The sequence below is a fragment of the Ranitomeya variabilis genome, chromosome 8, assembly GCF_051348905.1.
Source record: "Ranitomeya variabilis isolate aRanVar5 chromosome 8, aRanVar5.hap1, whole genome shotgun sequence".
Taxonomy (NCBI): Eukaryota; Metazoa; Chordata; class Amphibia; order Anura; family Dendrobatidae; genus Ranitomeya; species Ranitomeya variabilis.
Genome location: NC_135239.1, coordinates 207,715,526 through 207,742,936, shown reverse-complemented (window position 1 = coordinate 207,742,936; position 27,411 = coordinate 207,715,526). Strand labels below are relative to the sequence as shown.

General features: G+C 42.0%; 1 long non-coding RNA gene across 2 annotated transcripts in view; it reads left to right on the top strand.

Moving 5' to 3' along the window:
* Nucleotides 1-253: 253 nt before the first annotated feature.
* LOC143787680 (uncharacterized) overlaps nt 254-27,411 on the top strand; it is a 134,131-nt gene continuing 106,973 nt past the window's right edge. For both annotated transcript variants that reach the window (XR_013218438.1, XR_013218439.1), the window contains exon 1: nt 254-366. This is a non-coding gene — a long non-coding RNA (uncharacterized LOC143787680). The remainder of the gene's footprint in view (nt 367-27,411) is intronic.

Below are 27,411 nucleotides of genomic sequence, written 5' to 3'. Positions count from 1 at the left end.
ACTTTGTTGTGGTCTGTGTGGCCATAAATCAGCTGAAATCAGAGCTCTATATATTAAACGTCTGGGCCGCACACAACTGCAGTTTTGGAAATAAATTTCTGTGGGCTTCATTTGTCTGAAATAGAAGAACAGGCCTCGTTGTCCATAGCAACCAATCAGAATGCAGCTTACAGTTTTTCAAAGCCATCCAGGAGATGAAAGCTGAGCTGTGATTGGTTGCTACAGGCAGCGAGGCCTACTCTTCTGTAAAACAGTTTTGATAAATTAGGCCTAGTGTGTGTCCATGTAGTAACATTCACAAGATGGCTGCCACTATTGTTCCTGTTGACAAGCTCGCTTTAAAAAGGAATCTTCATTGGAATTAAGGTGCTTTTTTTTCCAATCTCTGCAAAATAACAAAGGATAAAGCAACGTACAAGACGACATTATGGAAGCGTTAGGTTAATAATAGTGATGAGCGAATATACTCGTTACTCAAGATTTCTCGAGCACGCTCGGGGGTCCTCTGAGTATTTTTTAGTGCTCGGAGATTGTTTTTCTTGCCGCAGCTGAATGATTTACATCTGATAGCCAGCATAAGTACATGTGGGGATTCCCTAGCAACCAGGCAACCCCCACATGTACTTATGCTGGCTAATAGCTGTAAATCATTCAGCTGCGGCAAGAAAAACAATCTCTGAGCACTAAAAAATACTCTGAGGTCACCCGAGCGTGCTCAGGAAATCTCGAGTAACGAGTATATTCGCTCATCACTAGTTAATAACAATCTGGACACAAGTAATGCATGGCCGCCATTATTCGGCATCGTCATGCTCCGTCCCGATTATAATTTCATCAGGAGGTGGCGCAGGATTCGGTGATGCCCTCTGTATATGAGGTGAGGCACACAGGGAACGCTGCAAAAATGTGGTCCTCTCTCAATTTCCTCTGCATTTAACTAGTTTTACAGCATTTGGCTCCTGTCCTGACATTTACAGCACAAGGTGATTTTCACTTGAATTAGTTATGATGGGTTGTAAATGCCCCAAATTATATAAAAAAAAATGATATAGGAGCGGTGGAGGGAAACTCTGCCCATGCTCCGTGCAATATTCCGCTCAAAGTCACAGAGGAAAGAGAGAAAATACGATAATCGCCAGCAGAGCTGGTATAAATAAAGACGAGGTGGAAGCCAGAGGCTAAGGAGCACACCAGAGACAAGGGTCTGAGCGGAGAAAGGAGAAGCATTGCCAGGAAAATCTGTTATTACACAGAATATACCAAAGGGGGAAATCTACCCAAAAATAAGAGGTCGACAGTATCAACACATTACTAACTAACAGCATCTCTAATTATAGTAGTTATATTTTTGTACCTATGGGCCGTATTATAGTAGTTATATTCTTGTTTATAGGGGACAGTATTATAGTAGTTATATTCTTGTACATAGGAGCAGTATTATAGTAGTTATATTCTTGTACTTAGGGGCAGTATTATAGTAGTTATATTCTTGTACATAGGGGCAATATTATAGTAGTTATATTCATGTACATAGGAGCAGTATTATAGTAGTTATATTCTTGTACATAATGGCAGTATTATAGTAGTTATATTCTTGTACATAGGGGCAGTATTATAGTAGTTATATTCTTGTACATAGGAGCAGTATTATAGTAGTTATATTCTTGTACATAGGGGTAGTATTATAGTAGTTATATTCTTGTATATAGGAGCAGTATTATAGTAGTTATATTCTTGTACATAGGAGCAGTATTATAGTAGTTATATTCTTGTACATAGGGGCAATATTATAGTAGTTATATTCATGTACATAGGAGCAGTATTATAGTAGTTATATTCTTGTACATAGGGGCAGTATTATAGTAGTTATATTCTTGTACATAGGGGCAATATTATAGTAGTTATATTCTTGTACATAGGAGCAGTATTATAGTAGTTATATTCTTGTTCATAAGGGCAGTATTATAGTAGTTATATTCTTGTACATAGGAGCAGTATTATAGTAGTTATATTCTTGTATATAGGGGCAGTATTATAGTAGTTATATTCTTGTTTATAGGGGACAGTATTATAGTAGTTATATTCTTGTACATAGGAGCAGTATTATAGTAGTTATATTCTTGTTCATAAGGGCAGTATTATAGCAGTTATGTTCTTGTACATAGGGGCAGTATTATAGTAGTTATATTCTTGTTCATAGGGGCAATATTATAGTAGTTATATTCTTGTACATAGGGGCAATATTATAGTAGTTATATTCTTGTACATAGGAGCAGTATTATAGTAGTTATATTCTTGTTCATAAGGGCAGTATTATAGTAGTTATATTCTTGTACATAGGAGCAGTATTATAGTAGTTATATTCTTGTATATAGGGGCAGTATTATAGTAGTTATATTCTTGTTTATAGGGGACAGTATTATAGTAGTTATATTCTTGTACATAGGAGCAGTATTATAGTAGTTATATTCTTGTTCATAAGGGCAGTATTATAGCAGTTATGTTCTTGTACATAGGGGCAGTATTATAGTAGTTATATTCTTGTTCATAGGGGCAATATTATAGTAGTTATATTCTTGTACATAGGGGCAATATTATAGTAGTTATATTCTTGTACATAGGAGCAGTATTATAGTAGTTATATTCTTGTTCATAAGGGCAGTATTATAGTAGTTATATTCTTGTACATAGGAGCAGTATTATAGTAGTTATATTCCTGTACATGGGGGGCAGTATTATAGTAGTTATATTCTTGTACCTAGGGGCAGTATTATAGTAGTTATATTCTTGTTTATAGGGGACAGTATTATAGTAGTTATATTCTTGTACATAGGAGCAGTATTATAGTAGTTATATTCTTGTACATATGGGCAATATTATAGTAGTTATATTCTTGTACATAGGAGCAGTATTATAGTAGTTATATTCTTGTTCATAAGGGCAGTATTATAGTAGTTATATTCTTGTACATAGGAGCAGTATTATAGTAGTTATATTCTTGTGTATAGGGGCAGTATTATAGTAGTTATATTCTTGTTTATAGGGGACAGTATTATAGTTGTTATATTCTTGTACATAGGAGCAGTATTATAGTAGTTATGTTCTTGTACATAGGAGCAGTATTATAGTAGTTATATTCTTGTACATAGGGGCAGTATTATAGTTATATTCTTGTACATAGGGGCAATATTATAGTAGTTATATTCTTGTACATAGGAGCAGTATTATAGTAGTTATATTCTTGTTCACAAGGGCAGTATTATAGTAGTTATGTTCTTGTACATAGGAGCAGTATTTTAGTAGTTATGTTCTTGTACATAGGAGCAGTATTATAGTAGTTATATTCTTGTACATAGGGGAAATATTATAGTAGTTATATTCTTGTACATAGGAGCAGTATTATAGTAGTTATATTCTTGTTCATAAGGGCAGTATTATAGCAGTTATGTTCTTGTACATAGGGGCAGTATTATAGTAGTTATATTCTTGTTCATAGGGGCAATATTATAGTAGTTATATTCTTGTACATAGGAGCAGTATTATAGTAGTTATATTCTTGTTCATAAGGGCAGTATTATAGTAGTTATATTCTTGTACATAGGAGCAGTATTATAGTAGTTATATTCTTGTGTATAGGGGCAGTATTATAGTAGTTATATTCTTGTTTATAGGGGACAGTATTATAGTTGTTATATTCTTGTACATAGGAGCAGTATTATAGTAGTTATATTCTTGTGTATAGGGGCAGTATTATAGTAGTTATATTCTTGTTCATAAGGGCAGTATTATAGTAATTATATTCTTGTACATGGGGCAATATTATAGTAGTTATATTCTTCTACATAGGAGCAGTATTATAGTAGTTATATTCTTGTATATAGGGGCAGTATTACAGTAGTTATATTCTTGTACATAGGAGCAGTATTATAGTAGTTATATTCTTGTTTATAGGGGACAGTATTATAGTAGTTATATTCTTGTACATAGGAGCAGTATTATAGTAGTTATATTCTTGTTCATAAGGGCAGTATTATAGTAATTATATTCTTGTACATGGGGCAACATTATAGTAGTTATATCCTTGTACATAGGAGCAGTATTATAGTAGTTATATTCTTGTTCATAAGGGCTGTATTATAGTAGTTATATTCTTGTACATAGGAGCAGTATTATAGTAGTTATATTCTTGTATATAGGGGCAGTATTATAGTAGTTATATTCTTGTACATAGGAGCAGTATTATAGTAGTTATATTCCTGTACATAGGGGGCAGTATTATAGTAGTTATATTCCTGTACATAGGGGGCAGTATTACAGTAGTTATATTCTTGTACATAGGGGCAGTAATATAGCTGTTATATTCTTGTACATAGGAGCAGTATTATAGTAGTTATATTCCTGTACATAGGGGGCAGTATTATAGTAGTTATATTCTTGTACATATTGGCAGTATTATAGTAAAGAAAGAAAAATCCAGCTTCACGAAAATCCCCAAACTCTTCTTTATTAGTGTGAATAGAAAACACTCCAGTCAATGAATTAAAATGCCATGGTAGTAGATAAAACAACTAGTTTCAGGTTCTGAAACCCTTAATCATGAATCATGATTATTGAATTAATAATATTTATATTATAGCTATATTATAGTTATATTCTTGTACATAGGGGCAAATAAGAAATATGTTGTGCATACAGCAAAGATTTCTTACAATAATGAGTTTTAATATAGCTTCTTTCTTATTACGTGTACGTCACCGTTTAACTTATGAAAAATGTGCTGCTAATTTGAACATGGCTAGTGAGTGTAGTTCCCCGTTTGATTCTCCCCTTTGTGTAGATGTCAGGTCTCACTAGTACGCTGGCTCCTCTGCAGCACACTTCAGTACGTGGCGCTGTTTTGTACGGTAATAATAGCAGTGATAGAAGATCCGGGTTCCTTATTGAATATTGGACAGGCCAATTAATATGATTGGCTGCGAAGCCGCTTGAAAAAAGCCGAAGTTCATTTTGCTGGATGGAACAGGAATGAGGAGATTGCAAGTTTGAAGATGTTCCTGGTACTTCAGAAACCACAAGCTTCCTTTAGAGTAATTGGAATTGCTTTGAGCGAGATGCGATTGTCTGGATATTTTTATGCTGTGTAGGGCTGGCCTGTTAATAGTCAATGTACAGCACTGTAAGGAGAGAATAGAGATTACAGTAAAATGAGAAACTTCTGGGCCCCAATGTATAATGTGTAAGGGGGCCCCATCTGTAATGTGCCGTTTATGATTGTTGGGTCAGTGATAAGGCCTATGAGGTGGTAGTGCCTCAGCCTTCTTTTTGCCAAAGACGTCAATGTATGTCCAAGATTGTGCAGGCAAGCCAGGTAGGTTAGATGGAGAAGATGGGGGTCGAGCAGGACGAATGGGCAAGGCAGGTTTCATGGGATTCCTGTCCCCAACAAAGTACTTCTGCAGATCTACAGTCCAAGACAGGCTAGTGTCTCCGTAGCCATGGCAAACCTAATACCAGAAGGTGAGACAAACCTGACAGCACAGATAAATACTTCAGAAAAAAAGTAGGAGTACACGTCCAAAGTTTAGTATAAAAATTAGTACAAATTTTATTATATATTAGTAATCATACATATAAAAAGACAAAGTCACAAGAAACAATACCACATTGTAGCAGTGAGAAAAACTGAGGAGACAGCACTGAAAAAGTAGGCAGAGTACCCCTGAGTAAGGTCAGCATATCACGTCTAAAGCAAAAAAGTGCATATCACTGGGCAGAGAAGGGATAACCAGCACAAAGGTATGTCATTATTACCCTATCATATGTCCCAAAGTACAGAAACAAACCCAGTAAAGTGCATAAAGTGCCAAGCATGGTTCCCTAAATCTTACCCATACTGCAGACCACCCGGGGTAATCGCCCCCTGACGAAGCCGACGCGAAACGCGCGTTGGGGCTCCGGCGATTACCCCGGGTGGTCTGCAGTATGGGTAAGATTTAGAGAACCATGCTTGGCACTTTATGCACTTTACTGGGTTTGTTTCTGTACTTTGGGACATATGATAGGGTAATAATGACATACCTTTGTGCTGGTTATCCCTTCTCTGCCCAGTGATATGCACTTTTTTGCTTTAGACGTGATATGCTGACCTTACTCAGGGGTACTCTGCCTACTTTTTCAGTGCTGTCTCCTCAGTTTTTCTCACTGCTACAATGTGGTATTGTTTCTTGTGACTTTGTCTTTTTATATGTATGATTGCTACTATATAATAAAATTTGTACTAATTTTTATACTAAACTTTGGATGTGTACTCCTACTTTTTTTCTGAAGTATTTATCTATGGTATTTGGAGTGTCCCTTGTATTGATGGATATGCGACCCCCGGTATTTATTACCTGAACACATGGCTATATGCATGTGTGGGAGTTTGCTTATGTCTTGGTCCATGTTGGGCTGTTTTCATTAAACCTGACAGCACGTAGAGAGTAATCTTCTCTGAATGTAGCATCCCTACCAGAAGTTCCACAGTCTCTGTAATGAACTGGATGGTCTTGGAAAGAGGCTTTCCATCTACCGATGAAACCACCAACGGATTCTGAAGACTTTGGGCCAGGATTTTATACGGCTCCACAATGGCCTGTTGGATGAAATTGCCTGTGGACAGGAGTACAGGTAGGCCGACTCAAGAAAACGAATGTTGCCGCAGGAGACTGATACTGTCAGAGTCAGCGATGGAGAGGAGTGACTCTTGTCCAAGGTAGCCTCTCCTACAGACCCTAGGCATTGGTCTTTCCCGGTTTCTCTGGGCAGGATCGGATAAAGTGTTCGAGACTGCCACAATAGAAGCATGTTCCTTCTGCGTGACGTACCTCCTGAAGATGTTTAGCCAACTTCATCTGGTCAATCTGCATAGACTCAAGGAAAGGTGCCACAGCAGGGGCTTGTTGGGTGATCGGCCCTTGGAAGGTGGGAGCTAAGTGCACAGATCTTCTTTAGCTGTCCTCCTATTTGGTTCGCTCTTCGAACCTGATGTCTATTCGAGTTGCCAGGAACACCAGGTAATCCAATGAGGTGGGTATTTACAAACCGGCCAGCTCGTCCTTGATTCGCCCGCAGAGGCACTCCCAGAAGGTTGCCACCAGAGACTCATTTTTCCAAGTTAGTTCGAAAGTCAAGGTATGAAAATGAACTGCATTTTTGAGTTGTGGCCTCATACTGTTGCTCTAGATTTTAGCTAATTGATACGATCTCACACCAACGCTGGACAGTAGTTCCCGCCTTGTTTAGTTCATCTGCAAAGCTCACACCATTTATGTGGTCTGGCGACCTGAAACACTCTTCATCTGAATGATCCATAAGGATAGTTGGTGTGAAATTTGGTTACGCATTACCATAGTCAAAGTCATCATACCATGACCTTTAACTGTGTACTGTACCTACTCTTGGTCCACCTGGTATAATACTGTATTTTACCAGATCTCTATTTATCACAATCTCTCCTACTGTACACTGATATTTAGAGTGCGCTGTAGCTAAGGTTTCAGATCGTTCCAAAATAGTCCCGTCTTCTGATAGTGGAATATATTACTGAACATGCATAGTCTGATTCCTTAACTTGTCTTCACCGGACAATACCTTTATCATTTATCTAAGGGATAGGTGATGATTTACTGATCGGTGGGTGTCCGACCACTGTGTCCTGTACCGGGGCACACCTGGGCACTGTTACAAATGAGCGACATGTTTGACTTCCTCTCTATTCATTTTCTATTTGGCTGTTGGGGAAAGCTGAGCGCAGCGCTCTACAGCCTCAAGGAGAATGAATGGAGCAGAAGTCAAACATGCCACTCTGTTGTAATGGGGATAAATGTGGCCAGGACTGCCTATCGGAACGAGTCCCAGGGGTCAAACCACAGTCAAAAAGTTATCACCTATCCTGTGGATGGCTGACAAATTCAATGATCAAGACCTTCTAAATTCTTCAAAGGAATAAGGGTAAAGTTGAGCTAAAAAGATTTGCAAAACCCTTGTCCAGTGGTGATGTTGGAAGTTCATGGCCGCCAGATCAGAACCCTGCCAACCTTCTCTTACATACCGGCATCCCTGGTGCTTCTGATTTGTAGGACATGGGTGACATAATAATTATGTCATGCCCCAATGATAGTGTCACACCAGGTCTACTAATTAAAAAGGAGTCAGGAATTCCAGCAGGTAGGAGGAGGTTCGCAGGGATCTTGTCTGGTGGCCACAGACTTCTGACGTGGCCACTGGGGCAGATCTTTTTTGCTTAAATTTACGAAAGGGTTAAAATAACTTTTATATTTGTCATTATCATGTTCTCTATATTTTGGCGCCACTTTTCTCTCCTATATTTCTCACCTCTAATTGAGCTGCTGACACTGACGAAAAAAAAAGTCAGATTGCTTGATCCAAAGATGTTAAGATGTTAATTGACACATTTACAATGAGCGGGATATTGCGCTGGCTCATAACGCTTGTCACGTTCCCCGCAGACACCGGAGGCGCAGGTACGGCCATTGTCTTGTGATTTGTGTACCATTCAAAGAGGTGATGAGAGAGACAATGTATGAAGAGTCAAATGCAATATTAATCAGTGCCCTGGGGGGGGCTCTGTCTCCCTTCCCCCTGACTTGCTTATTTTTTTGGGTCCCCTCCTTTTTAGCTTCCCCTATTGTGGAATGATAGACATGGAGTAATATGGGCCGAGGGACTGGAACCAGGGGGGGTTGACATCTCCTTTTGTGTGAATTGCAGTAATTACAGCTCGTTTTTATGCAAATAACCCCCGCTGCAAATGACAGGCAGGAGGTGACAAATAATTTTACTAGTGAGCGCCTTCTGACCTCGCACAGGCCCGAATAAGCGTGTGGCTGTAGGAGAAGTAGTTGTATCAGTTGGGAGAAATTTCAGCTCCCCACTCTCCAGCGGACAATTAGTCCAGGGTGCGGGGGAAATATTACCGAAACGCTGCGTGTATATGTGGGCTGCGCGGGTGGGGAACAAAAAAACCCTCCTCTAGATCCTCCAGGCACTGGGAGACTCTCATCCACTTCACTTAATGACTTTGGAGAAATGATTTTTAAAAACACGTTTTCAAGAAGATAATTTGCATCCGCAATTTTCCTGGACCACGCCGCGTCAATTAGAGCGTAGTGGGAGGAGGATGGGGGGGGATAATGGTAAAAATATCAGGACGGAGCTGCGAAACAAAGCATTAAGGACGCGGACGTAGAATTCAGCACGGGCAGGAACTCGCGGCGACAGCTGCTGGGAGAGAACATTTCTGAAGGAGTCATTAACCGGTCATTGTAACCCCCGTCATTACTAATGCCTGTATTCCACCACTTAGCGGAAGAGGTCAAGTGCACATTACAACTGTAGAAAAAGAGTTTTATGTTTTATTCTTTTCTTTTTACTTTAGTTGGCAAATACCGAGTACTGGTGTTTATAAGGCAAACGAGTCGGTAATAGGCGCAAATAAAATGGTGGCATCAAGCGGCCTATGGGGGTGGGGAGATTCACAGGACGGGGCGACTTGTTGAAGAGTGAAGGAGGAGTAAAGAGTCATCTTACTGTTATTTACTTACTGAACAACCATTTATAACGCCATTATTGATAGAAAACATTGGTAAGTGGTGATTATCTCCTGGAAAATAGATGGAGGAAAATAAGCCGATCCTCTATACAAAGAAAAGTTATAAATTCCCTCCTAGAAATGTGGTAGTTTATCTACAGAGAAAAGCATTATCCAACTGCTTATGTATACAAAGCAGTATTATAGTAGTTATATTCTTGTACATAGGGGCAGTATTATAGTAGTTATACTCCTGTACATAGGAGCAGTATTATAGTAGTTATATTCTTGTACAAAGGGGCAGTATTATAGTAGTTATATTCTTGTATACAAAGCAGTATTATAGTAGTTATATTCTTGTACATAGGGGCAGTATTATAGTAGTTATACTCCTGTACATAGGAGCAGTATTATAGTAGTTATATTCTTGTACATAGGGGCAGTATTATAGTAGTTATATTCCTGTACATAGGAGCAGTATTATAGTAGTTATATTCTTGTACATAGGGGCAGTATTATGGTAGCTATATTCTTGTACATAGGAGCAGTATTATAGTAGTTATATTCTTGTACATTGGAGCAGTATTATAGTAGTTATATTCTTGTATATAGGGGCAGTATTATAGTAGTTATATTCTAGTACATAGGGGCAGTATTATAGCAGTTATATTCTTGTATATAGGGGCAGTATTATAGTAGTTATATTCTTGTACATAGGGGGCAGTATTATAGCAGTTATATTCTTGTACATAGGGGGCAGTATTATAGTAGTTATATTCTTGTACACAGGGGCAGTATTATAGTAGTTATATTCTTGTACATAGGGGCGGTATTATAGTAGTTATATTCTTGTACATAGGGGGAACTATTATAGTAGTTATATTATTGTATATAGGGGCAGTATTATAGTAGTTATATTCTTGTACATAGGGGGCAGTATTATAGCAGTTATATTCTTGTACATAGGAGCAGTATTATAGCAGTTATATTCTTGTACATAGGGGCAGTATTATAGTAGTTATTTTCTTGTACATAGGGGCAGTATTATAGTAGTTATATTCTCGTATATAGGGGCAGTATTATAGTAGTTATATTCTTGTACATAGGGGCAGTATTATAGTAGTTATATTCTTGTACATAGGGGCAGTATTATAGTAGTTATATTCTCGTATATAGGGGCAGTATTATAGTAGTTACATTCTTGTACATAGGGGGCAGTATTATAGCAGTTATATTCTTTTACATAGGAGCAGTATTATAGCAGTTATATTCTTGTACATAGGGGCAGTATTATAGTAGTTATATTCTTGTACATGGGGCAGTATTATAGTAGTTATATTCTTGTACATAGGGGGCAGTATTATAGCAGTTATATTCTTGTACATAGGAGCAGTATTACAGCAGTTATATTCTTGTACATAGGAGCAGTATTATAGTAGTTATATTCTTGTACACAGGGGCAGTATTATAGTAGTTATATTCTTGTACATAGTGGCGGTATTATAGTAGTTATATTCTTGTACATAGGGGGAACTATTATAGTAGTTATATTATTGTATATAGGGGCAGTATTATAGTAGTTATATTCTTGTACATAGGGGGCAGTATTATAGCAGTTATATTCTTGTACATAGGAGCAGTATTATAGCAGTTATATTCTTGTACATAGGGGCAGTATTATAGTAGTTATATTCTCGTATATAGGGGCAGTATTATAGTAGTTACATTCTTGTACATAGGGGCAGTATTATAGTAGTTATATTCTTGTACATAGGGGGCAGTATTATAGCAGTTATATTCTTGTACATAGGAGCAGTATTATAGCAGTTATATTCTTGTACATAGGGGCAGTATTATAGTAGTTATATTCTCGTATATAGGGGCAGTATTATAGTAGTTATATTCTTGTACATAGGGGCAGTATAATAGTAGTTATATTCTTGTACATAGGGGGCAGTATTATAGCAGTTATATTCTTGTACATAGGAGCAGTATTATAGCAGTTATATTCTTGTACATAGGAGCAGTATTATAGTAGTTATATTCTTGTACATAGAGGCAGTATTATAGTAGTTATATTCTTGTACATAGGGCCAGTATTATAGTAGTTACATTCTTGTACATGAGGGCAGTATTATAGTAGTTATATTCTTGTGCATAGGGGCAGCATTATAGTAGTTATATTCTTGTATATAGGAGCAGTATTATAGTAGTTATATTCTCGTACATAGGAGCAGTATTATAGTAGTTACATTCTTGTACATGAGGGCAGTATTATAGTAGTTATATTTTTGTACATAGGGGCAGTATTATAGTAGTTATATTCTTGTACATAGGGGCAGTATTATAGTAGTTGTACATAGGGGCAGTATTATAGTAGTTATATTCTTGTACATAGGGGCAGTATTATAGTAGTTATATTCTTGTATATAGGAGCAGTATTATAGTAGTTATATTCTTGTACATAGGGGCAGTATTATAGTAGTTATATTCTTGTATATAGGAGCAGTATTATAGTAGTTATATTCTTGTAGCTAGGGGCAGTATTATAGTAGTTATATTCTTGTACATAGGAGCAGTATTATAGTAGTTATATTCTTGTACACAGGGGCAGTATTATAGTAGTTATATTCTTGTACATAGGGGCGGTATTATAGTAGTTATATTCTTGTACATAGGGGGAACTATTATAGTAGTTATATTATTGTATATAGGGGCAGTATTATAGTAGTTATATTCTTGTACATAGGAGCAGTATTATAGCAGTTATATTCTTGTACATAGGGGCAGTATTATAGTAGTTATATTCTTGTACATAGGGGCAGTATTATAGTAGTTATATTCTCGTATATAGGGGCAGTATTATAGTAGTTATATTCTTGTACATAGGGGGCAGTATTATAGCAGTTATATTCTTTTACATAGGAGCAGTATTATAGCAGTTATATTCTTGTACATAGGGGCAGTATTATAGTAGTTATATTCCTGTACATGGGGCAGTATTATAGTAGTTATATTCTTGTACATAGGGGGCAGTATTATAGCAGTTATATTCTTGTACATAGGAGCAGTATTATAGCAGTTATATTCTTGTACATAGGAGCAGTATTATAGTAGTTATATTCTTGTACACAGGGGCAGTATTATAGTAGTTATATTCTTGTACATAGTGGCGGTATTATAGTAGTTATATTCTTGTACATAGGGGGAACTATTATAGTAGTTATATTATTGTATATAGGGGCAGTATTATAGTAGTTATATTCTTGTACATAGGGGGCAGTATTATAGCAGTTATATTCTTGTACATAAGAGCAGTATTATAGCAGTTATATTCTTGTACATAGGGGCAGTATTATAGTAGTTATATTCTCGTATATAGGGGCATTATTATAGTAGTTATATTCTTGTACATAGGGGCAGTATTATAGTAGTTATATTCTTGTACATAGGGGGCAGTATTATAGCAGTTATATTCTTGTACATAGGAGCAGTATTATAGCAGTTATATTCTTCTACATAGGAGCAGTATTATAGCAGTTATATTCTTGTACATAGGAGCAGTATTATAGTAGTTATATTCTTGTACATAGAGGCAGTATTATAGTAGTTATATTCTTGTACATAGGGCCAGTATTATAGTAGTTACATTCTTGTACATGAGGGCAGTATTATAGTAGTTATATTCTTGTACATAGGGGCAGCATTATAGTAGTTATATTCTTGTATATAGGAGCAGTATTATAGTAGTTATATTCTCGTACATAGGAGCAGTATTATAGTAGTTACATTCTTGTACATGAGGGCAGTATTATAGTAGTTATATTCTTGTACATAGGGGCAGCATTATAGTAGTTATATTCTTGTATATAGGAGCAGTATTATAGTAGTTTTATTCTTGTACATAGGGGCAGTATTATAGTAGTTATATTCTTGTACATAGGGGCAGTATTATAGTAGTTGTACATAGGGGCAGTATTATAGTAGTTATATTCTTGTACATAGGGGCAGTATTATAGTAGTTATATTCTTGTATATAGGAGCAGTATTATAGTAGTTATATTCTTGTACATAGGGGAAATATTATAGTAGTTATATTCTTGTATATAGGAGCAGTATTATAGTAGTTATATTCTTGTACATAGGGGCAGTATTATAGTAGATATATTCTTGTACATAGGGGCAGTATTATAGTAGTTGTACATAGGGGCAGTATTATAGTAGTTATATTCTTGTACATAGGGCCAGTTTTATAGTAGTTACATTCTTGTACATGAGGGCAGTATTATAGTAGTTATATTCTTGTACATAGGGGCAGCATTATAGTAGTTATATTCTTGTATATAGGAGCAGTATTATAGTAGTTATATTCTCGTACATAGGAGCAGTATTATAGTAGTTACATTCTTGTACATGAGGGCAGTATTATAGTAGTTATATTCTTGTACATAGGGGCAGCATTATAGTAGTTATATTCTTGTACATAGGGGCAGTATTATAGTAGTTGTACATAGGGGCAGTATTATAGTAATTATATTCTTGTACATAGGGGCAGTATTATAGTCGTTATATTCTTGTACATAGGGGCATCATTATAGTAGTTATATTCTTGTATATAGGAGCATTATTATAGTAGTTATATTCTCGTACATAGGAGCAGTATTATAGTAGTTACATTCTTGTACATGGGGGCAGTATTATAGTAGTTATATTCTTGTACATAGGGGCAGTATTATAGTAGTTGTACATAGGGGCAGTATTATAGTAGTTATATTCTTGTACATAAGGGCAGTATTATAGTAGTTATATTCTTGTATATAGGAGCAGTATTATAGTAGTTATATTCTTGTACATAGGGGCAGTATTATAGTAGTTATATTCTTGTATATAGGAGCAGTATTATAGTAGTTATATTCTTGTACATAGGGGCAGTATTATAGTAGATATATTCTTGTACATAGGGGCAGTATTATAGTAGTTGTACATAGGGGCAGTATTATAGTAGTTATATTCTTGTACATAGGGCCAGTTTTATAGTAGTTACATTCTTGTACATGAGGGCAGTATTGTAGTAGTTATATTCTTGTACATAGGGGCAGCATTATAGTAGTTATATTCTTGTATATAGGAGCAGTGTTATAGTAGTTATATTCTCGTACATAGGAGCAGTATTATAGTAGTTACATTCTTGTACATGAGGGCAGTATTATAGTAGTTATATTCTTGTACATAGGGGCAGCATTATAGTAGTTATATTCTTGTATATAGGAGCAGTATTATAGTAGTTATATTCTTGTACATAGGGGCAGTATTATAGTAGTTATATTCTTGTACATAGGGGCAGTATTATAGTAGTTGTACATAGGGCCAGTATTATAGTAGTTATATTCTTGTACATAGGGGCAGTATTATAGTAGTTATATTCTTGTATATAGGAGCAGTATTATAGTAGTTATATTCTTGTACATAGGGGCAGTATTATAGTAGTTATATTCTTGTATATAGGAGCAGTATTATAGTAGTTATATTCTTGTACATAGGGGCAGTATTATAGTAGATATATTCTTGTACATAGGGGCAGTATTATAGTAGTTGTACATAGGGGCAGTATTATAGTAGTTATATTCTTGTACATAGGAGCAGTATTATAGTAGTTATAGTCTTGTATATAGGGGCAGTATTATAGTAGTTATATTCTTGTACATAGGGGCAGTATTATAGTAGTTGTACATAGGGGCAGCATTATAGTAATTATATTCTTGTATATAGGAGCAGTATTATAGTAGTTATATTCTTGTACATAGGGGCAGTATTATAGTAGTTATATTCTTGTACATAAGGGCAGTATTATAGTAGTTGTACATGGAGCGCCCCCACACCGCCGCAGGGCCTAGGGGTACCCGGAGCCGGGCCTCTGGGTCTCAGTCCTGGGGTTGTCACGGTGGCTGGACCCGGTCCGTGGCCCTGTCCGTCAGTGGGGGACGTCCGGTGCAATAAGTGATGATGATGGTGCAGTAACGGTGGTGTAGCGGTGCAGTTGTGGGGTGCAGGTCGCGGTAAATAACGAGGACACCAGGTTGCAGTCTCTTTACCTCTTTACTGGAGATCTCTCAGTCCGCAGTCCAGAATACGGTTCCCCAGGCTGCGCAAGTCCGGTCGGTCCGATGGCACTTCCAGAGTTCTCCTCACAGGTGGAAATCAGTGCCCTCCTTCTTAGCGCTATGTGTTGTAGTCCTTCCCTGCTGTGCTCACGGAAAGTACCCCACAACTGTCGTGTCTGTTTCTTAAGTTCCCTCACAACTCGATTCACTGATGTTCTTCTCGTATTCCATCCCTCCCTGTTATTCAGGTTGGAACGACACCCGTTTGTCAGGTAGGCCTGGAGTTCTTCCGGGACCCTAGAGACGCCCCTCTCCCGCAATTGCCCCCCAAGACTTCATAGGTGATATGTGGTAGACAGCCTGCCTTAAACTGACTGCCCTGCCGCTGTTTGGAGTATGGCTTGAAGCTGTATGCTATTCCACTCCCTCGGCGTTCCGGCCACCGGTAATGCGCCTCAGTAGGATGTTGCTCCGGTCCTACAGCATGACCCCTACTGGTATTCTCCTTTTTGCTTGATCTCGTTTCTCACTCAGCACAATCTATCTCGCTTCTAGTCCTTTCTTGGGCACCGCCGCTATGCTGAGCAGGCACGGTCCCGTTACGTTCTTTCCAATGCCAAGCCTCTGTCAGGATCCCACCCCTGACAGAGACCCTACTGTCTCTTCCTCCACAACACCCTCTGCCACAAGGTGTTGCTTCGTTCAATCCAGTCAGCTTTCTCCTCTAACTTCCTGCCTGACCCCCAGTTTACCCACTATGGTGGGGAGTGGCCTAATGAATAGCACCCTTAGCTCCCCCCGGAGGCCCTGCTGTGAAACATATTGGTGTCTGTGATACCTGGTCAGATGAACTCCTTCAGTGCCATCGAACGCACCATGGCTCCCCATAGTGGCGGATCCACAGTACTGCAACGACCAGAACTCTGGGGCGCTGCACTCCCCCCTGGTTAAACACAGTACTCCGGGACTGGGAAGAAAACAACAATACAGGTTAGCAAAAAGACATACAATTTTGTTGAGTGCAAAACAATAAGCATACTTGAACAAGCTTCCCTTTATGGGAGGTGAGGACACTTTAACGTTACAAACATAATTAAATATCATAGCAACAGGCTACAATTAACTCTCATTACCCAACCGGGTATTCTACTAGGTGCAAACATTATTGACCAATAATTTAACTTTGCCTTTAAGGATATACACTCTTAATCCGCTAAAGACCTTCCTATAATCACATTATAAGGTATTTTAACTTTGCATTCTCCTACTTTGAACCTGCAGGACCGCCTGTCCTAACGGCACCAGACCTACTGCCTCTCCTTTCTATTACAGGACCGCCCCGTTCAGCCAGGGCCTACTGCCTTTCGCTACTATACATGGTATAGACATAACATTCCTTTCAATTAGAGAACATTGAGCCAGCTCTATTTGGTTCCTATTAGGACTCGCTTTCTAACCCCTACGGGTTCACTCTCTGTCCTTAGTAACGAACGAACTTTCTATGGGGACTCAGGGTTTACCTTCTATCCTCACCTTCATTACTACTTTCTTTACTTTCAACTAAGCAGAACTCTAAATCTACCCCTACGGGCTTTCTGCATCTTTCCTTTTAAAGAACATTATCTAGATTTCTCACTTTAAACAAATTAAACACACATAACTTTTCTTCATGCAAAACAGTTACATTTCTTTCCAGAGCATCATCATCAGTATTTCTTCACATTTAACTAGTTAAAACACATACAACTTTTCTCGTTCAAACATTATCATTGCATTACTGTTCTAAAACAGTATCTTCTCATAAGTACGCTGTTGTACATCCCCTTTAAAAGAGAACCAAGTCTTTCTGAGGTAGCTCGTCTTCTCAGCCTACCAGTCTTTGCTCAGCAAAGGTTCCAGAACGGTATCTTCGCAAAGAGTCTTTAAATAATACCAGTAGGAAGCGCCTTTAATAAGGTGCAAACTATTTACAAGAAAGTTTGGATCATGCACTGTTCATGATTTCTCAGTTTGTAAAACTGGTGCAAAACTGGTAGGAAAAGCAAACAATAGGGATCCCGGGTCAACTAAGGGATCCATAAGGAGTTAACCCTGGACGGGTTTAGCAGCAAACAGTTCACAAACAGTTAACTAGAAAACTATTTACATTTTCAGGTTTCCGAGGTTTACTCTTGTTCAGGTGGCTGGGGGTCCGGGCCCCCGGCTGCTGTGGCGCCGGTGCTCGTGGCCCGAACGTGAAGGTGAACTCGGCTGGCCAACTCGGTGGCGGCTACCAGGCGCACCGTTGCGATGGTGACAAGGTCGGGTGCTCCTGGGACCAGGTCCGGAGTGGTGAGTGTCACGGCTCCAGACATACACCGCCGAACGTTCCGTGCATACCACCCAAGCGGGTTCTGGTGGCGGTTGTAGGTCACCTGATCCCCCTTTTTCAACGGTTCTCCGCCTCGGCCACAGCAGGGAGTCCTTACGTTACAGTGCGCAACAAAAACATCAGTATCCAATCCCGGCTCATGTATGAGGCCCCATCCCCTCTTTTCATGGTAGGCCAACACAGTTCCCCGCCTGACCGCGTCTCGGTCATCCCATGCCGGAGGGGATTGTTGTACTTTCAATGGACCCATCAACTCGATCTTTTCCGTCCTTCCCAATGTAGGATCAAGCACTGTCTATATTGCTCCCACGTAAGCACCGCAAGAGTGAATCCGTTCTCCCGGGATCCATCTGTCCCAACCCAGGGGTTGTCCGACCGAAGAACTACCCCATCTGGGCTCACATCCACGGGTTCCCCCATTCTAGTCGGCAGCGGTGGCACCATCCTTCCCAGGGCATCGGGAGGTAATACCATTAACCCCGCCGAGAAGCGTCGACCCTCACTGAGATGGGGGCGGATCGTGGGAGCGGGCCCGTGGGGGGAAGCAGGGGCGCTTTCCGTACCTGCGCCTGACGTGGTTCCATCGATGCCGACCTGGTCCATTAACAAGGGTGCTGGAATCGGCCGCAGCCCGGACCGCGGCTCCTCCGATGCGGTCCTCGAACGCTGTTCCGCTCGCTGTGGTTCCTCCTCCGCTGACTCCGAGGCCAGGATTGGGGGACTCGGCTCCGCTATCTGTTCCACAGGCTTCGGATCCGCCGGCTGTAGAGGACACGGGTCCACCTCTAATGAACGAGGGTAAGCCGGGACTGCTCCTTCCCCATCCCGGCACTCGCTGTTCTTCATCATGATCTGCTGATCGGTGGCAATGCATGCATCTGACTCCGCCATTTCTCCGAGGTCGAGCTTCTCCGTCACCCGCTTCCCGCCGTTGCAAATCTGGGGGTTGTCCTCTGCTTTGGGGCAGGTCATCTCCTTGCAGCCAGAAGTGCAGGGGGCGGTATCCATTTCTCGCGCCATTCTGGTAGTCTCCTCCCATAGCACGCCCTCCTTCCTCGCTGGCGTAGCAATGGCGGCGGCTTTTGGCGGGAACTTCTCTTGGTCAATGGCAATATACAGTCTCTCGATAAAGTACAGTTCAAGCACAATAAATCACAGTCTCTAGGCACACATGACCTGATTCTTCAGGCTTAAGTAGATCCTGTTCGTGACGCCAAGTTGGAGCGCCCCCACACCGCCGCAGGGCCTAGGGGTACCCGGAGCCGGGCCTCTGGGTCTCAGTCCTGGGGTTGTCACGGTGGCTGGACCCGGTCCGTGGCCCTGTCCGTCAGTGGGGGACGTCCGGTGCAATAAGTGATGATGATGGTGCAGTAACGGTGGTGTAGCGGTGCAGTTGTGGGGTGCAGGTCGCGGTAAATAACGAGGACACCAGGTTGCAGTCTCTTTACCTCTTTACTGGAGATCTCTCAGTCCGCAGTCCAGAATACGGTTCCCCAGGCTGCGCAAGTCCGGTCGGTCCGATGGCACTTCCAGAGTTCTCCTCACAGGTGGAAATCAGTGCCCTCCTTCTTAGCGCTATGTGTTGTAGTCCTTCCCTGCTGTGCTCACGGAAAGTACCCCACAACTGTCGTGTCTGTTTCTTAAGTTCCCTCACAACTCGATTCACTGATGTTCTTCTCGTATTCCATCCCTCCCTGTTATTCAGGTTGGAACGGCACCCGTTTGTCAGGTAGGCCTGGAGTTCTTCCGGGACCCTAGAGACGCCCCTCTCCCGCAATTGCCCCCCAAGACTTCATAGGTGATATGTGGTAGACAGCCTGCCTTAAACTGACTGCCCTGCCGCTGTTTGGAGTATGGCTTGAAGCTGTATGCTATTCCACTCCCTCGGCGTTCCGGCCACCGGTAATGCGCCTCAGTAGGATGTTGCTCCGGTCCTACAGCATGACCCCTACTGGTATTCTCCTTTTTGCTTGATCTCGTTTCTCACTCAGCACAATCTATCTCGCTTCTAGTCCTTTCTTGGGCACCGCCGCTATGCTGAGCAGGCACGGTCCCGTTACGTTCTTTCCAATGCCAAGCCTCTGTCAGGATCCCACCCCTGACAGAGACCCTACTGTCTCTTCCTCCACAACACCCTCTGCCACAAGGTGTTGCTTCGTTCAATCCAGTCAGCTTTCTCCTCTAACTTCCTGCCTGACCCCCAGTTTACCCACTATGGTAGGGAGTGGCCTAATGAATAGCACCCTTAGCTCCCCCCGGAGGTCCTGCTGTGAAACATATTGGTGTCTGTGATACCTGGTCAGATGAACTCCTTCAGTGCCATCGAACGCACCATGGCTCCCCATAGTGGCGGATCCACAGTACTGCAACGACCAGAACTCTGGGGCGCTGCATACATAGGGGCAGTATTATAGTAGTTATATTCTTGTACATAGGGGCAGTATTATAGTAGTTATATTCTTGTACATAGGAGCAGTATTATAGTAGTTATATTCTTGTACATAGGGGCAGTATTATAGTAGTTGTATATAGGGGCAGTATTATAGTAGTTATATCCTCCTACATAGGAGCAGTATTATAGTAGTGACAGCCATATACATGTGCTTGGAGCAATTTTCCCCTTTCTTCGCCAGCTTCTCTTGGCAGCGCATACAATGTGCATTACTCAGCAGTGGGCAACAATGAGCAGAATTACATTTTGTCCTTATTTTATCTCGATGATGATATCGAATGTGACTGGATTTGGTCTTTGCACATATCTGGCTTCTATCGCTTGTGCCCTTTAAGCTCTTCCACTTTCTGCCATTTGGCTTTAGCAGGGTTAACGTCACAATAGCAAACAAACCTTTAGAAAACTAAACAAGATTTCCCGTTGCGGTGCGGAGAAGCATAATGGGCAGGTTTAATCCGCTATAATTCTGCTTTTTATCCGACCTACACTTGTATGGTAGAAAACAAAACCCGAGCGTCAGACAAAGCAACAAGTAAATGAAGCGTTCCCCCTGCCCTCTCCTCGTCGTGCGTCTATTGTGTTGTTATCACCGCGCAAAACCGTTCTGGCGAAGAAAGGATTGAGCCTCGCGCAACAATACGAGGCGAACGTCTTGTTCTCCAAACAGAGCGAGGAAAATAACGTAAACTGCGGTCGGGGCCGCGGCTTAACTGACCCTGGATCGCCAGAATGAGATGAGAAAACTCAGCCGGAAGATTATGCGAGATGTCAGGACGAAATGAAAAAGAGTTAATCTCCGAGAAAGCATCATGTTCGCCGCAAATTAATACAATCCCCGGGAAATTGACGACCTTGACTCGTCCTCTTCTAATTCTGTGCCCCTGGGAAAGATGGGTGACCACCAATATGGCGGCTATTGCGTAGCAAATATGGCTATAATAGTGCCCCCCACCTATCATGTGCCATGTATAATACTGATGATGTCTTATGTGGCCGGGGGTCTTTGGGGATCCACAGGTAGGTGGGCAGCTGCCGCCTGTGCACTTCTGCCCTGGTTAGCCACACATGCTAATATTTTCTCGTTATTTTGGGGTTTTCTCTGGATTTTGCAGCCGCTGTAGTTCTCAGAAAGTAAAGATTTCACATGGAAGCTCCAATCATCAATCACCGGCGCAGGAGCACGTCTCCAGCCGCAGCTGCTTCTCTGTTTCTGTGTATCGCTCTCCTCATAGATTTTCTATTACTGTGTTCCGAGCTGAACTTGGTAAAACGCTTTTGATTCTTTATAATTAGTGAGCCCATGAGCTGCGAGGATAATTTTCCTATAATCCAAGGGCAATGAATTATGTGTCGGGCGCGGGCGAGTCTATCACCATGTCCCTGGCAGCCAACCGAGCAGAACAACAGTATTAATATTTCATGGCGCATTTGCACTAATGTCCGTCCTATTACATCTGTTTCTGGAAAAGTTGGGTGGTACACTGTGTAGATGCCGCTGTCTATGGTTGTCTGTTCTGACATCACTCCAATGTCTACCATTCTGGAGTCTAGAAAAGCTGGGTGACAACAAAAGTCCATTTACATGGTGGCTATGTAGGGGACAGGGACCTGGTGAGCTGTGCAGACGGGTGGAACCATTGTTGCCGGGAGTCGGGGTTTCGGGGGACGGATTTGAGGGGCGCATGGGAAGCCAGGCTCATGTGACAGGAGGCAGAGTGACGCAGGGAGAGGAGAGGATAAAAAGCAAAACGCGCGAAAGCAGGGACAGAGAAGCGCGGGAAATCTCTGAGGAGAGGAAACTGCAGCGCAGTTGTTGTGTGTGTGCAGGCCGCAGTGAGACTTGCTGGAAGCAGGGGGAGAACGTGCAACAGACACTGCGGGCAATTACCAGAGGCCCCAAAAAGAGGCGCACTCGTCGTCAGCGACCCCCCAGGCAGAGGGGTAGCGCTGATCAGCTCAGGGACAATATTACCGTGCTCCCCGGGAGCATCTTGCCACAGAGTGCTCCGGGCCCTCCTGGGTTTTTCTTAGCTGTGACTGATACCGATTATTCTGCTAATTCTTCTCAAAAAGACCCCTCTCTGGACGTGGAAACTGTTACCCCGGATCAACGTCCGCCTGTGGGAGGTAACGCAGCACCGCAAAAGACATTCTGGACTCGAATCTACACCTGGGCCCGTCAACGGAGGACGCCTCGTTCCCCCGCCATCAGGACTACGTCGCTGACGGAGCTTCACCATCAGGACTACGCCGCTGACGGAGCTTCACCATCAGGACTGCATCGTTGAAACAACGCTGATAAGTGAACTTGGTTGACTTGTTCTTGTTAGTGGGTCACTAGTGAGGCGCTGTCGTGTTTCGCGGGTTTAGTTCAGGGCGCCTATATAGTAGATAGGATTTACTGTGAAATTGTGATCGTGTACCTAAGTTCCCTGCGTGGAAAACTGTTGTTATTCTTTGTTGGGTTGGAAGTTAAAGGAAAGTTAAAAAAACGTTATTTGCTTTCTGACTCCTCTTTGTCCCTGCATCCTTCTTTATCTGCGGTCTCTGTCATGATCTCTGCAGGCAGAGATCATAGCAAGCCTATAGAGGGACAAGCTCTCGGAAGATGGAACTATACTGACCATGAACTAAGCCTGCCGCGCAACTAGAAATAGCCAGGTAGCATTTCCTATTTATAGCTAGATGCCCAGCTCTGGCCTAAGACCTAAATAGCTAGCAGAGGGAAATATAAGACCTGGCTCACCTCTAGAGAAATATTCCAAAGAAGACAGTAGCCCCCCACATATAATGACGGTGAGTTCAGATGAAACAACAAACGCAGCAGGAAAATAGTCTTAGCAAATTTGAGGTCCGCTTACTAGATAGCAGAAGACAGATAGTATACTTTCATGGTCAGCAGAAAAATACTAACAAAACACCATCCAGAGATTACCTTAAACTCTGGCATTAACTCATAACGCCAGAGTAGCAATCCCTGATCGACGAGAGCTTTCCAGACACAGTAACAAAACTTCAGCTGCGAACTGGAACAAATAGGCAAAACAAAACATGGACAAAAGTCCAACTTATCAGTAGTTGTCTAGAAGCAGGAACAAGCACTGAGAGGCATCAGATAACATTGTTGACCGGCAAGAAACCACCAGAGAAATGAGCTTAAATAGCGACACCCACTACTGATGGAATCAGGTGAAACAGGAAAGAGGATGACAAGTCCAATTCCACAAGCGGCCACCGGGGGAGCCCAGAATCCAAATTCACAACAGTACCCCCCCCTCAAGGAGGGGGCACCGAACCCTCACCAGATCCACCAGGGCGACCAGGATGAGCCCTATGGAAGGCACGAACAAGATCAGAAGCATGAACATCAGATGCATTGACCCAAGAATTATCCTCCTGGCCGTAACCCTTCCAGTTGACCAGATACTGGAGTTTCCGTCTGGAAACACGAGAGTCCAAAATTTTCTCCACAACGTACTCCAACTCACCCTCAACCAACACCGGAGCAGGAGGCTCAAGAGAAGGTACAACAGGTACCTCATACCTGCGCAATAACGACCGATGAAAAACGTTATGAATGGAAAAGGACGCAGGGAGGTCCAAACGGAAAGAAACAGGATTAAGAATCTCCAATATTCTATAAGGGCCGATGAACCGAGGTTTAAACTTAGGAGAAGAGACCCTCATAGGGACAAAACGAGAAGACAACCACACTAAATCTCCAACACAAAGCCGAGAACCAACACGACGATGACGGTTGGCAAAACGCTGAGTCTTCTCCTGTGACAACTTCAAATTGTCCATAACCTGCCCCCAGATGTGATGCAATCTCTCCACCACCGCATCCACTCCAGGACAATCCGAGGATTCCACCTGACCGGAGGAAAATCGAGGGTGAAACCCCGAATTACAGAAAAACGGGGACACCAAGGTGGAAGAACTGGCCCGATTATTGAGGGCGAACTCTGCCAATGGCAAAAAAGCAACCCAATCATCCTGGTCAGCAGAGACAAAACACCTCAGATATGTCTCAAGGGTCTGATTAGTCCGCTCGGTCTGGCCATTAGTCTGAGGGTGAAAAGCAGATGAAAAAGACAAATCTATGCCCATCCTAGCACAGAATGCCCGCCAAAATCTAGACACAAATTGGGTACCTCTGTCAGAAACAATATTCTCAGGAATACCGTGCAATCGGACAACATTCTGAAAAAACAGAGGAACCAACTCAGAAGAAGAAGGCAACTTGGGCAGAGGAACCAAATGGACCATTTTAGAGAAACGGTCACAGACCACCCAGATGACAGACATCTTCTGGGAAACAGGCAGATCTGAAATAAAATCCATCGAGATGTGTGTCCAAGGCCTCTTAGGAATAGGCAAGGGCAACAGCAGTCCGCTAGCCCGAGAACTACAAGACTTGGCCCGAGCACAAACGTCACATGACTGCACAAAGACTCGCACATCTCGTGACAGAGAAGGCCACCAGAAGGATCTTGCCACCAAATCCCTGGTACCAAAAATTCCGGGATGACCTGCCAATGCAGAAGAATGTACCTCAGAGATGACTGTGCTGGTCCAATCATCCGGAACAAACAGTCTATCAGGCGGACAACGATCCGGTCTATCCGCCTGAAACTCTTGCAAGGACCGCCGCAGATCAGGAGAAACGGCCGACAAAATTACTCCCTCCCTAAGGATACCTGTGGGTTCAGAATTACCAGGAGAGTCCGGGTCAAAACTCCTAGAAAGGGCATCTGCCTTAACATTCTTAGAACCCGGTAGGTATGACACCACAAAATTAAAGCGAGAAAAAAATAAAGACCAGCGCGCCTGTCTAGGATTCAGGCGTCTGGCAGTCTCAAGATAAATCAAATTTTTGTGGTCAGTCAATACCACCACCTGATGCCTAGCCCCCTCGAGCCAATGGCGCCACTCCTCAAACGCCCACTTCATGGCCAAAAGCTCCCGATTCCCAACATCATAATTCCGCTCTGCGGGCGAAAATTTGCGAGAAAAGAAGGCACAAGGCCTAATGACGGAGCAGTCGGAACCTTTCTGCGACAACACTGCCCCAGCTCCGATCTCCGAAGCGTCAACCTCAACCTGAAAAGGCAGATTCACATCAGGCTGACGCAACACAGGGGCAGAGGCAAAACGGCGCTTAAGCTCCTGAAAGGCCTCTACAGCATGAGGGGACCAATTAGCAACATCAGCGCCTTGTCTGGTCAAATCAGTCAGTGGTTTAACGACATCCGAAAAACCAGCAATAAATCGGCGGTAAAAGTTGGCAAAGCCCAAAAATCTCTGAAGACCCTTAAGAGAGGAGGGCTGAGTCCAGTCACAAATAGCTTGCACCTTGACGGGATCCATCTCAATGGAAGAGGGAGAAAAAATATACCCCAAAAAGGAAATTTTCTGGACCCCAAAAACGCACTTAGACCCCTTCACACATAAAGAATTAGACCGCAGAACCTGAAAAACTCTCCTGACCTGCTGGACGTGAGAGTCCCAGTCATCAGAAAAAATCAGAATATCATCCAGATATATTATCATAAATTTATCCAGAAAATCGCGGAAAATATCATGCATAAAAGACTGGAAAACTGAAGGGGCATTAGAAAGACCAAAAGGCATGACCAAATACTCAAAGTGGCCCTCGGGCGTATTAAATGCGGTCTTCCACTCATCCCCCTGCCTGATCCGCACCAAATTATACGCCCCACGAAGATCAATTTTAGAGAACCACTTAGCACCCTCTATACGAGCAAACAAATCAGTAAGCAATGGCAATGGGTATTGATACTTAACAGTGATCTTATTCAGAAGCCGATAATCAATACATGGTCTCAAAGAGCCGTCTTTTTTTGAGACAAAGAAAAACCCAGCTCCCAAGGGAGAAGAAGATGGACGAATATGTCCCTTTTCCAAAGACTCCTTTATATATTCCCGCATAGCAGCATGTTCCGGCACAGACAAATTAAACAAACGACCCTTTGGATATTTACAACCCGGTATCAAATCTATGGCACAATCGCACTCACGGTGCGGAGGTAACGACCCAAGCTTGGGTTCGTCAAAGACGTCTTGAAAATCAGAGAGGAACTCAGGGACTTCAGAGGGAATGGACGACGAAATAGAAACCAAAGGTACGTCCCCATGAATACCCTTACATCCCCAGCTCAACACAGACATAGCTCTCCAGTCCAAGACTGGATTGTGAGACTGCAACCATGGCAATCCCAGTACCAAATCGTCATGTAAATTATACAGCACCAGGAAACGAATAATCTCCTGGTGATCCGGATTGATACGCATGGTTACTTGTGTCCAGTATTGTGGTTTATTATTAGCCAATGGGGTGGAGTCAATCCCCTTCAGAGGAATAAGAGTCTCCAAAGGCTCTAAATCAAAACCACAACGATTGGCAAAGGACCAATCCATAAGACTCAGAGCGGCGCCAGAGTCAACATAGGCGTCCGTGGCAATGGATGACAAAGAGCAAATCAGGGTTACAGACAAAATAAACTTAGACTGAATGGTGCCAATGGAAACAGACTTATCAAGCTTCTTTGTACGTCTAGAGCATGCCGATATAACATGAGTAGAATCCCCACAATAGAAACACAATCCATTCTTCCGTCTAAAATTCTGTCGCTCACTCCTGGACAGAATTCTATCACACTGCATACTTTCTGGCGTCTTTTCCATAGACACCGCCAGATGGTGCATCGGTTTGCGCTCCCGCAGACGCCTATCAATCTGAATAGCCATTGTCATGGACTCATTCAGACCTGCAGGCAAAGGGAACCCCACCATAACATCCTTAAAGGGAACCTGTCACCCCGTTTTTTCGGTATGAGATAAAAATACTGTTAAATAGGGCCTGAGCTGTGCA